Raw genomic sequence first — 12,872 nt, forward strand, 5'->3', positions numbered from 1 at the left:
GCAAGTAGGATGACTCGCTCACCTCTTCAATCCCAGGGGACAGCACCGTGCTGGGCACAAAGGAGTATGATTGATGTTCAATGAAGACGTTCGTTTTAAGAGCTTCTAAAGGACGATTAACATCTGTGACATCTTTTTCACTTATCTCTTATGCTCTCTTACTCTCATTTTTATTTTCTGTTTTTTTCTTTCTTTTGAATACAAAAATAATACAAGTTTTTTAAAGATTCAAGAAATGTGTAAAAAGTGGCAATCCCTTGCTCCACCCCACCTGAATACCCTCTATTTTAACAGCATATGTTGTTAAACACTTGTGTTTCTTCTTGACTTCTGTTTTGTTGTATTTTCCTAGCTAGATCATATGTAGGGATCATGTACCATGTGTCTGTGCATTTCCCAGTAATGCCTAATGCAGTGTTGTACATGTCATAAGTGCCCCCAAAATATGGACTAAATGAACACATACTGGTTGGGTTTATTTTTTAAATTACGTTAAGTAAATTGCTTCACTAATTTTCACAGTAGCCCTCATGATTGGTATTATAATCCTTATTTTACAGATAAAGAAAGTTAGGCTCCAAGAGATTATATAAATTGGCCAGTTCAGAAAGGCAAGGAGTAGTGGGGTCTGGATTCAAACCCAGATCTTCATTTCATTGCCTCTGCTCCTTCCACTTGACTCTGTAGGTGGGTCTGTGGGTACCTAGAGGAAAGGTGTCTAACTCAGCTCTGTATACCCAGTATTTGCTCATAGCTTAAGGGTTTACGGAGCCCGTAGCCCACAGATGCCCTTCCAACTAGGCGTCGTTGTCCTTTTACAGATGAGAAATGGAGGCACTCATGATAAGTTAATGCGATTTGGCCAAGCCCCTAGAGCTGGGGAGAAGTGGAAGGTGTTGATCCCAGGTCTTGGGGCCAAGGCTCATTCCTCATTCTTAGATGTGAGATTTGGTCCCAGAAGGGGCAGAGAACCTGCTGCCTCCGCTTTAGTACAGTGACTTAATGGGAAATGGGAAATGACTTAATGGGCTGGCTGGTAGGTCTGCTTCTTGAGGAGGGGTAGGCTTTGCTGGCACTCAAGTCTGGGGACTTGAGCACTGGCAGGGTCCACATTTTCTTGGACTATGGCGTGAAGAGCTTCCTCTGTCTCCTAACCCTGCTCATCTGCCTGTCTGAAGTCCTTTGAACAGCACCATGGACAGAGTTCTTTATTTGCGACCTTGTTGAGCAAGTGTGGACATAGCTTGTGGTTCTGTAGGTATGCTGCAAAACCTGATGGGGGTTTGAAACTTTAGGGTTGGGATACTTTGTCAGTGAGGTGGTGGATGCTGCGGGCCTCCAGAACTTGGCTTTGATGGCATCTGCCTTCTGGACGGGACAGTGCGATTACAGCTCCTGTTTTTTATTTTTTTGTTAAGATTATGATAGTTTACAACCTTGTGAGATTTCAGTTGTACATTATTGTTAGTCATGTTGTAGGTGCACCACTTCACCCTTTGTGCCCTCCCCACAACCCCCCATTTCCCCTGGTAACCACTGATCAGTTCTCTTTGTCTATATGTTAACTACCACCTATGAGTGGAGTCATACAGAGTTCATCTTTCTCTGTCTGGCTTATTTCACTTAACATAATACCCTCAAGGTCCATCCATGTTGTTGTGAATGGGACAATTTTGTCCTTTTTTATGGCTGAGTGGTATTCCATTGTGTATATATATATATATATATATACCATATCTTCTTTATCCAATCATCAGTTGCTGGGCACTTAGGTTGCTTCCACGTCTTGGCTATTGTGAATAATGCTGCCATGAACATAGGGGTGCATGGGACTCTTGGAATTGCTGATTTCAGGTTCTTAGGATAGATACCCAATAGTGGGGTGGCTGGGTCATAAGGTATTTCTATTTTCAACTTTTTGAGAAATCCCCATACTGTTTTCCATAGTGGCTGCACCACTGCCCCACCAGCAGTGTATGAGGGTTCCTTTTTCTCCACTGCCTCTCCAACATTTGTCACTCTTGGTTTTGGATATTTTTGCCATTCTAACAGGTGTAAGGTGATATCTTTGTGTAGTTTTGTTTTGCATTTCCCTGATGATTAGTGATGATGAGCATCTTTTCATGTGTCTATTGGCCATCCTTATATCTTCTTTGGAGAAATGTCTGGTCATGTCCCCTGCCCATTTTTTGATCGGGTTGTTTGATTTTTTGTTGTTGAGCTGTGTGAGTTCTTTATATATTATGGAGATTAACCCTTTTACAGCTCCTGTTTTTGAGTACTTGAAGAATGTTAGATGCTGGGTTGGGCTTACTACCTGTATTCCCTTATTTAATCATTCTAACAATCCTAGGAATAGCATTATGATCTTCACCTAGAGTAGTGACTGGCACAATAAATATCAATAAAATATTTGCTGAGTTTTTAATGAATAGAGAAGGAAACCACGGAACTGAGATCTTGAGTAACTTGTCCTAGCTTACCCAGTGAGTGCATTTCAGAACCTGGATCTGACCTGAAGTCCTTCTGACTCTAGAAACTGTACTCCTTGACCATACAGTGTTTCTTCTAGATTGGAAATCCTGACCAGGTGACTTAAGAGAACTTGAACTTGTAGATCCCTTTGTCCAACTGCTTTATTTAGGAGAGGGAAAAGTTCACTATGGGCAAGGTGCTTCTCTAACTACTTTAGATGTACTGACTTGTTTCATCTTCACACTCTACAGATAATGAATATGAGGTGCGGCTGGATAGTAAAGCTGGGATTTGAGCGTAGGTAGTCTATGCTCTTTGCTACTCAGGTGTATAAGATTCTGGGACCTGTTTAAGATGCTAGAGTTACTTAGCAGTACAACTGTTATCATCATCATCATCATCACCACCACCACCACCATCACCATTATCATCATTGTCACTGTTGATGCCTTCGTAGCAATTGTCTTTACTGAGTACCCATCTTGTGCTTATGGCACTTTTCATGTTATCCTATTAATTCTCCAAATAACCCCATATTTCCATAGAAGGAAACTGAGGCTCAGTGAGGTTAAATGAATGTTGAGAGTCACGTGGCCGGTAAATGCAGGACGGGGCTGGGACCCAGTGTGTCTGATCTCAACATCTGTTCTCATTTTCTCTCTTCAGACTCTTTTTTCACTGATCCTTGTTGATGCTCCTGGAATCCAGCAAAGCACGAAATGATGAAATTTTTCTTGGTTTATTTTCTCATAGTTAACCCAATGCTCAGAAGGGTCATTGTTTAAAAAGACATAGGCTTTGCGTTTCAGGACCCTGAGGTTTTTCTCCTCTTCCACTGTCAGGCATGCAAAGGGTCACCTGATGTTTCTGTGTGTCTCTTTCAACCTCCTGGAAATGGAATAATAATATTACCTACTGTACTTCCTGATACAGTGATGGGAATAGAAACGTTGGGGCCCTTGTGACTTTAACTCCTACTTCGAGAGTGAGGGCAGCTTGTGAAGGAGAGAAGGGAGGCTTTCACAGGTTGAAATCAACTACCTTGGGCTGCTAGTGACACTGGTTGGTTTGGGCAAGGAAGTGACCAATACTCAGTGACGTTTAGGCTCTCTCTCTGTTAGTGATAGTGCAAGAATCCTATATCAGTAATAGTTGTCACTTGTGACATAAAACAGTCATATTGTGGAGGGCAGGAGACCCAATGACGTTAGACAACCTCTCAATTTATGTGGCAAAGCACATGAAGTTCCTAGCTCAAAGGCGGAGAATTAAACAAGAATGAATACCAAATACAGGATTCGTTTGTATTCATAGGCTTTTAATAAATAAAAACATTTTTTTCCTAGAATGAGCTCTGAGCTATAGGTCTTGAGACTTCTTGTTTAATTAACATGTAGAATACAACTTCTTGTTTCAAATGACCATTTTTTTTGGAAGCTTGAGCTTAGATCTTTAGTGACATTTTTTCTCCAAGCAAATATTTACAGTCAAGTTGGAAACTGACAGGAAGGAGGGTTCAAAATGAAAATGTTACCAAACTGAAATTTACATATGAGTGAAACACATGGTGTCACCATGGATGGAGTCCTGGGAACTCAAAATATTTGTTAGTTTGTAGAAGGTGAAGAAACCAAGCTGTTTTCATCCATTCCTGTTGACTCTAACAATCACATTTTTGCACGTGTTTTGTGGTGGCCATCTTGACTTCTTATCTGTTTGGTTTTACCAAGGTGGGGGAACCCCAGACACTTGCTTCTTTTATCTTCTGTCCCGGGGAGGCGGACTGCCTGAGGGTGAGTCCACATCTATTTCTCTCCACACTTGTGCTCATGCAGTTCCTCCTGCCTGGACCGCCCCCCACCCCTGTCAGTCTCCTCCCAGCCCATTGGTCTCTGCACCTGCGGTCAGGGCCAAGCGCTGCGGGAGGTTTCTTAGTCAACTCTACTCAGCACTGATGAGCACTGACAGGACTGGCTTTTTATCACTTTACTAATTTTTCAAATCATTTAAGTAATACAAGTTAATTGTAAAAAAATGCAAAAGCATAGAAAAATATAAGGAGTTAGTAGAAGTCATTTGGAATTCCAGTTCTCTGTGTTATCTATCATTTGGTGACCATCCTTTCATTTGTCTCCTTAGGCATATATACTAGCATATGTAGACGGATACAGTTTTACATTCTCTGCCTCACTATGCAAGCTGTTAGCTTTTTATCCTGAACATTTATTTTTTGATATTGTTTTTTGTTTATTTACTTTCCCTTGCCCCGCATAATCTAGAAACCTAGATGCCTTCTGTATCTTCCTCTAGCTCCTATAACATTTACAAGTATGTGTTCACATGCACACACACACACACACACACATATATATATACATACATAGGGATTTTTGTCAGTGATTTTAAAAATGAGATCATATAAACCTTCCTTGGCATATTGCATTTCTCACTTAAAACGCTATGGGAAACTATCTCCTCTCCCCGCCACCAGCACCCCCTCAGCCAGTTGGTATATAGATGTGTCACGCTTTTCAATGGCTCTGTAAGTTTCAGTGAATATGAATATACCACAGATTCTTTCAACCATTTTCTCCAGATGGGCATTTTTCCTCTGTTCCACTAATTCTTATAAACAATGCTGAAATAAGCAACGTTCTACATGGATCATTATCTGTGGATGTTTTAACTTTTGTGAGTAGATTCCCAAAACTACGATTTCTGAGTCAAAGGATATGGGCTCTTTAAAGTTGTAATAGATGGTGCAGTATATCGTTCCAAAGAGAATGTCATGATTCACATCTCCATTGGCATGTGTGGAACAACCTTTTTCTTATGTCTTTGTAAGCAGCACATACTACCTTCTCTTTAACTTTTGCTAACCTGATGGTAAGCAGTAACGGATAGGTACCTGACCAATACCTCATTGCTTTTTACTTTGTCTTTTCTTGATGTCTACCGAGGAGACATCAGTTCACGTTTCCAGGGCATTTGGATTTGCTTCTTGGTGGTCAGCTAATTCATCATCTTTCCCCCTTTTCCTTTTGGATGGTTTGTCTTTTTCTTATTGTTTTGTATGGATTCCTTTGATATTATGTATAGCAGTCTTTTTTCTGTCGTCCACATTGCATATGCTTTTCTTTCCCTAGAGGTTTGGTCTAGTGTTATAATGATCTTTTTATCTGCCTGTTTCCAAATGAGACCATGAGTTTCTAGACAGCAGTGAGGTGTCTGACTCATTTCTGGGACATCATGTCTAGGGCAATGTCTGAAAGAGTGTAGGCTCAGAATAAATGGTTGTAACACTGAGTACGTGTGTGATATCCAGATGTACTTCACTTAACATTGAATTATATGAAATAATTTATGTCTGTGGCAACATATAGACTGAGATGTTTCAAATAAGTAAAGTTTCATGATGACAAATGTTCTGGAAATATTTATAAGTGAGTTACATACTTCTCTGATTTTTAAAATAGAGTACGACTCAGAAATATCATTATGAATATCAATTCTTGTGTTGGCTATGTACTTGGTAATCTCAAGGGCTATTGAGGGATGCACGACTGTTTGCCTGTGTATGAGTGTCCCCAGACCTATGAATGTGTGCATTTTAAATTCTCCTGTCTCTTTTTTATGCTGTGTCAGTCTCTTCCTTCATGGTCAGATTGTGCTATCGTGTCCTGGGATCGCCAGTTTGTCTTCCTCTAAAAGCAGTCCCCTTCCCTTCGTCGCTCTCTTCGTGCTGGCTGTGGACTGATGTCTCAGGAATCGTGCTCATTGGAAATGTGGATATGATTAGGGCCAATAAGCACCAACCAAGTCTTGGCCTGGGTGCCATTTCTATGAATGAAGGTGTCAGCTCCAGGAAAAATATAACTTTGGCAGTTTAGGGGTCTTTTTTGTTTCTTTCTTTGTTTACGACTGTTTTCTGGAATAGTTAGCTTGCTGGATAAGCGAAGGGGTGTCATGCCATGTCCATTAATTAGGATATAGGTCCAACTTCAAGTAGCCAAGACCCAAAATAAAATGAATTAAAAATGTCTCTAAAATGGTAGAAATATATGTCTCAGTCTTGTAAAAGTCTGGGTGCACAGGGCAGCTCCCAGCTGTGAAGTCGTGCCAGGCACAGGGTCCTTCTCACTTGCTACTCCTCCATCCCTAGGACACTGCTGTCATCTTCAGGGTCCACGATGGTACATCATCACATCCTCATTCGAACTGAATGGCTGAAAGAGAGAAAAGAGGTCAGGGGAGGACATCCTCATTTCTTTTAAGGGCATGGCCAGAAGTTGTACCCATCATTTTTTTACATCATCATTCACCAGGACCAAGTCACCTGGGACTCCTAACAGAAGGGAGAGTAAGGAGTATTGTCTTTATTCTGGAGGGCCATGTGCCAGAATTAGGGTGCTATATTAGAAGATGGGAAGAATGCGTGTTGGTGAACACACTAGTGGTCTCTGCCACGCCTACCCTCATCCTTCCCCGTGTCTTTTCTTGTAAGATTGCCGGCCCTTGAGCGCTGTCGCTACTTCTTTTGCTCCCCTCCTTCCACTGTTGTGTGCAGGGTAAAATAGTTACTCAACAAAGACAGCTCTATTTGTGATCTTTCTCTCCTCGTTTTAGTGGTGGGAAAATGCCTGAAGGAGAATTGAGCTTGCTGATGACACGAAGCTCTGAGACTAGAAACCTTTGGGCTTCTTGGCTGATTTTCCTTTAATTTATCTCATGTCCTATCTAGTCCTTTATGGCTCCACGCAGGGTTAGTTATTCCTATTTCTTATTCATCCCTCATTTTCAGTTTTAAGAGGTTCAGGTGTGGAGACCACATACTTTGGAAGCAGGTGTGTTGGGCAACTCTGTGAGTGTCAAGGGGGAAATCAGCCCCCTGCAAATAATACAAGTGAGCCAGAATTGGAGATTATGACGTCTTTTGCAAAGAGGGTTTCCTGGTAATCAACAGATTGCATCTCCTAGCTGAAGTTTCTTTACCCCGTGGGCTCCCATTGCCTTTCTGATTAACACAGGAGCACCCCTTCCCTTACTCCAGACTGACTCTGGAATTGGGTTTGCTCCAGCCAAGCGGCTGATTCTAAGTGGTCGCCCTGCTTCTGAAGCATAAATGCAACTCATTTGCTGTAGGTGTGGGAGGATTCCGAGGGGTGATACTTAACCATGCCCTTTCTCCCTCTAAGCTACAAAGACTGGGAGATGAGCACTGGATGAAAACATGGATCTTATTCCTGTTAAAACTTAATTGGAGAATTTAGGTTTTGCAGCAACAAAAGTTGGAATCTGACTTTGCTACCATGTAGTTATATGTCTTTGGGCAAGTTAGACACCATAGGGCTGTTGTCAGAAGGCTGAATAAAATAATGCCTGTGAAGCGCTTAGCAGAGAACGCATAGTAAATACTCAATCAAAGTTAGCTGTTCTTTCGATTATAAGATAATCACTGTTATTGAAAGTGTTTAATAAATGGTAGTGATCACTAGAACCCTTTCCAGACCAAAATGTAGAGTGGGGATCCGTGACACCTCCTATGGGCTGTAGAACCCACCTCAAAATACTTTGAAGCCGCCAGTGGATTGAGAGGAGGAGTGAGAATAGACAGAAATTGACAGAAGTCACCATCAGGCAAAATCACTTACAGAGCAGTTCAGTGACAGTGTGAGACAGTGCCTCTCGACATCAGGTTTCAGTAATTGACTGTCACCAGGATTTTACTAACAGTTTCGCCTCCTTTACATATTTCTTTCTTTACTCCAGAATTTTTCCCTAAAAACAAAAAACAACTGACACTGAAGTGACACTGAAAACAGTGTCAAAACGTCAGTGAAGGTCAAACATTTTCCAAGGGATTGCCTGGAAGCGCTCCTCCCGCTGCGTTCCCTCTGTGAGGGCGCGATGTTAAGACAGTGGGAGCTCCGAGTGGGTGTCGACAAGCAGCTTGGAATACGGCAGCTGTCTCCTTTGTGCCGAACTCCCGGCACAGTGTCTTACACAGAGCAGATGCCCTTCCGTCTGTGCATGTGCAGAGCACCTTCGCTTTCTCTCTTTCCCCTGTGGGTCCACACTTATTTCACTACATTCAACTCGACAAACATTTATGGAACCCCTACTGTGTGCAGGGAGCTCTCCTGATTCTCCGCTTCTGTGCTTGTTTCTCCCACCACATTAACGTTATTACTTTATTAGAAGTAAAGGCTTGTGTCAAAAAAGAAATACACTAGTTGCTGGCGTCTACTGTTTTTAAGGGGACAACAAAAATGTTTTTGTTACTGGTTTCTGTAGAAACATGTTTCGTTTTGGGGGCCTAAATGGAAGTAAAGTGGGAAGAACAGTGGCCTGGAGGGGATGTGAAGACCAAGGACCTCGCCCTAATTTGACATGTGACCTTGAGCATGTTGTTTAACGTTTCTGGGTTCCACGTTTCCACTGATTATTAAGGACCTTATATATTATATAAAGCCTGATATATTATGATTCAGAAAAGTGTGCAAGGACTATGACACAGTCTGGGTCGCTGTCCTGATGGGGGCAGTGTAGTGGATGTGGAATTAGAAGGCTTGGTTTGATCTGTGGCCTTGACATTTGGCTTGTGTGTTGTTGGCCTTAAGCTCTCAGCCTCCCCAAATCCTTCCCCATAAAGTGGGGGTGCTGCCTCTCGCCCTTCCTGCTGCAGAAAGCTGTTGAGAAGCTTCAGAGAGATGACGCATGTGAAAGTGAGCAATGAGTGACGGGGACCGTAAACACACACCTGGAAGCTATTGTTACTGCTAATAATCATCTGGATTTCAGGATGTTATTCCAGACAACACTTTTGCATTTTGCCTTCCAGGTTGTTTGAAGGAAACATCACCTTTCTGTTTCGGGGCTTTTTCCCCCGAAAGCGGTCTGGGAATTTCTCAAAGGCGCGGGTGCTGTATCCTCTGTGTGTCTTTCCCGTCACACCTGTCTTGGGCCCCAGCGCCTGTCTGAGTGCATAATGTCTTCTCTGTTGGCCTGAAAGGAGACCATTTGTCCCCTGCTAAATGAGCTGTTACTGTGCGCCACTGTCCCCTCGACACCTGGGGCGGTATTCACGGGAGAATCCAGCCGTGGATCTCGGGAGCCTTTTTGAAAAGTTTATTAGAAGAAGGGAGAAACCATTTCTCTGCAGGTGGTGCCCTCCGTCACTGGCCTCAGCCCATTAGTCAGAGGCGGGCACCTCACCTGGGGGAGGCAGGTCTGCAGGCGCTGCTGGCTGCCAGGGCGGCCCAGCCCCCACAGCCCCTCCCTGGCCCTTCTGCCGCCCCTGCCTCACAGGGGCTGAGTAACTCTAATCGGACGGCACGGCACGTGGCTGCATGTGGTTGGGGCAGTTTATCGAAGCCTGCCTCCAGGGGCACCTTTCCTTTATTGTGGCCCCAGGCCTGACCTAATCTCTGTCTCAGACTGGGCCCTTTGGGCTCTGCCCACTGTGAAGGGCCTGGCTCCGAGAGACAAGGGGCAGCTTCTGTCCACACCGTGGTGGCCAGGTCTGCTCCATAAGGAGCAGGCTGCCCAGTCAGCTCTTTCTTTGGGTGCCTGGATGGCTTGGGGGTTTCATTCACTGGGGAGGATGCTGCTGTATGACGCACCAGGTGCTGGTCAGCTCAGTCCTGGGTCTCTTGTGGCATCCTGTGGACGCACGATGATTCCAAAGGGCAGGAGAGAGAGCCCGAGAGATTATTTTGTCACAACACTTACCCCACCCCTCCCTCTGTACACGCCCCACACGCTCTCTACAGAGAGGCAGAATGAATTGGTGACCCAACCAGGACTGGAATTCAGGGCTCCCGACCTGGAAGAGAACATGTGTCTGTCTCCTGCATGGGGGACGCTGCTTCCTCATCTCTTCACCCTTGTGGGCCAGGTGTTCAGAAAATCCTTATAAATAGATTTGCTGGGGTCTTGGAATAGGAGATTTTCATGGTTAATCATTTGATTGCTGGGCTCAAATCCTGGTTCTGGAACTTGTTTAACATCTGACCTTCATCGAGCTATTTAACATCTCCAAATGTCAGTTTCCGTTGCTGTAAAATGGGGGTGATAATGATTGGATCTACTTCACAGGGTGCTTGTAGGCATGAAATGAGACAGACACGGGGCTCCCCGTGATATTTCATTGAGTATAAGTAATTGTTTTCAGTTAGCTCCTAACTCTACACCCATCACGCAGATGAGGATCTTGAGGCTCGGGGAGAGGCACTGACTTGTCCAGCGTTAAACGCTAATTACAGACAGAGGCGGAAAGAGAATCTCCTCTGCGCCGTCTTCCTATTCCACTGTGATCCAGATCTGAGAGCAGGCCCTCCTAGAGTTTTCCTTCAACCGCTAAGTCCCTGGCTCTCTCTGTTGGCTCTTGTCCATCTCCCCCAAGTCTCGCCCCCACACATTCTAGGAATCCCACGACTATGGGGCTGGGTAAAGGTCACAGGCTCCGGGGTTAGACTTTCAGAGCTCAGGGCCTGGCCCCTGTGTCTCGCTCCCTGAGCGGCGTCTGGCAAATCCCCATTCTGAGGGTGTCTCGTCCTCTGCCTCAAGCCTTCAGTGGCTCCCAGTTGCCTCATGGCCGGCCCTCCATGCTCTGGCTTGGGCAGTCTCCTTGGGAATCGCTTGCAGGTCCCTGTGTGCGCCATGCTCTTGTTCCCTTGTGAACCTTTGCCCACTCTGGGACACAGTTCATTGAATGAATGGTGCTGAGTGACTTGAACTCTTCCAGCTTTCCAGAGCTGTGATTCCAGGGAATAGGTAGGTGGGCCCAGCAGGAGGAGGGCCCAGCCCTTCCACGGCCACCTGTCCCCTGCCTGGCTACCCTCATCTTTCCCCTGATGGCTGAGCAGACTGCCTGCTGGGCAGGCTTTTCTGCCCCCAGGACTGTTTTCTGCTCAGTGAAATCCCAGTTCTGTGCACCTCTCTCGCTGCTCTGCCTCTGAGTGTCCTGCACTTTCCCATTGTGTCACCTGTCACAAGGTATCAATCCTGTTTACTTGTCTGGGAGCTCCAGGAGGCACGGCCCTCATCTGTTTTGCTCCCCATTGTAGCTCCAGCCCTTGGCAATAGAGAACCTATAAATATTTGCTAAAGGAATGAAAGAGTGAATGGGTCCAGGGTTGGGGCAGTGACAGAGAGGCAGGCAGGCAGGCGTGAGTTCCAGGAGAATGCGTGGCCCCAGGTCCTGGCACGTCTGATGTCTCTTGCTCAGCTGATGGCAAACATCGGGCCTAGCCTTTATTTTTCTCATTATGCTTAAAACCCACCAGTCGCCCAATAGTATAAGTTTCTAAGTGGTTTCATTTCAGCTCTGCTAATTGAAGAGAACCGAGCTCTTTTTGAAGGCTTACTTTGTGTGTGGCTGTCACTGGTGAGCGTTGAGACTGGTTGTCAATCATTGACAATAGCTTGCCGTTCTGGAATAATTTAAGTTTAGGTATTTCTTTCACTCAGACATTCATACCCTGTTATATGTTTTCATACTGAGCTGAGAACAATCTGGGGTGAGAAACTGTCATGTGTTCCAGGAGCTGAAATGGAGATTTCCTTTGAGACTTCAATTTCTTCTGGTCGTGGCTCAGAGCTACTTAGGGGAAGATCACAGGTTTGGGCTCAGGCTCCTGGACCCCGGGTTTGAATCCATTGCTTCCCCACCCGCTTTGCCAGCCAGGTGAGCTTGGTACGGTTTACTCGGTTTCTGAGCCTCTTTCCTTATACAGTTAACGGGGATGTGAATGCTTTGCACCCGAGACCATCACGAGAATTAGTGAGATGATGCCCAGGGTGGGCTGGAGCAGACACTCTGGGGGCAGCAGCTCTGGCCAGCTCCTCACACTGTGTGCAGGTTCCACAGCTTCTCTTGGTAGACACGGTTCCAAAGGGGGTTCCCTGTGAGGGTCACTGGGCAGCCTTGGGGACCGGGCAGACCCGTTAACCCCAGCCCTGCTGCTTCACTTACCCGCTGGGAGACTCTGAGTGAACCATGTGCATCTACAATTCCTTTACTGTAAGTGGGGGATGATGGTACCTTTTCATCCTGTCGTCATGGAGATTGAAATTGCATGTGTGAGCTACTAGCATAGTCAAGCCTCACTAGATGTTAGTTCCTTTCTCCTCGTTCTCTCAACATTTCAGTATACATACTTTATGTTGGGAGGATGGGGGGAGAGAGAGAGGTGACTGAGAAAATGCTCCCTACACAGTGCTCATGTTAAAGAGGGAAGCATGTAAGTGTTTGCATGGTATTTTTAGCTACACCTACCTGCAACAGGTTCATTTATGCAACAGACATTTATTGAGCATCTACTATGTGCTACATACAGGTGTAGGCACTGGGATACAGCAATGCAAAAACAGTGAGTCTGCTCTGATGGTGCTTA

This window comes from Equus quagga, chromosome 5 (assembly GCF_021613505.1).
Source record: "Equus quagga isolate Etosha38 chromosome 5, UCLA_HA_Equagga_1.0, whole genome shotgun sequence".
NCBI lineage: Eukaryota > Metazoa > Chordata > Mammalia > Perissodactyla > Equidae > Equus > Equus quagga.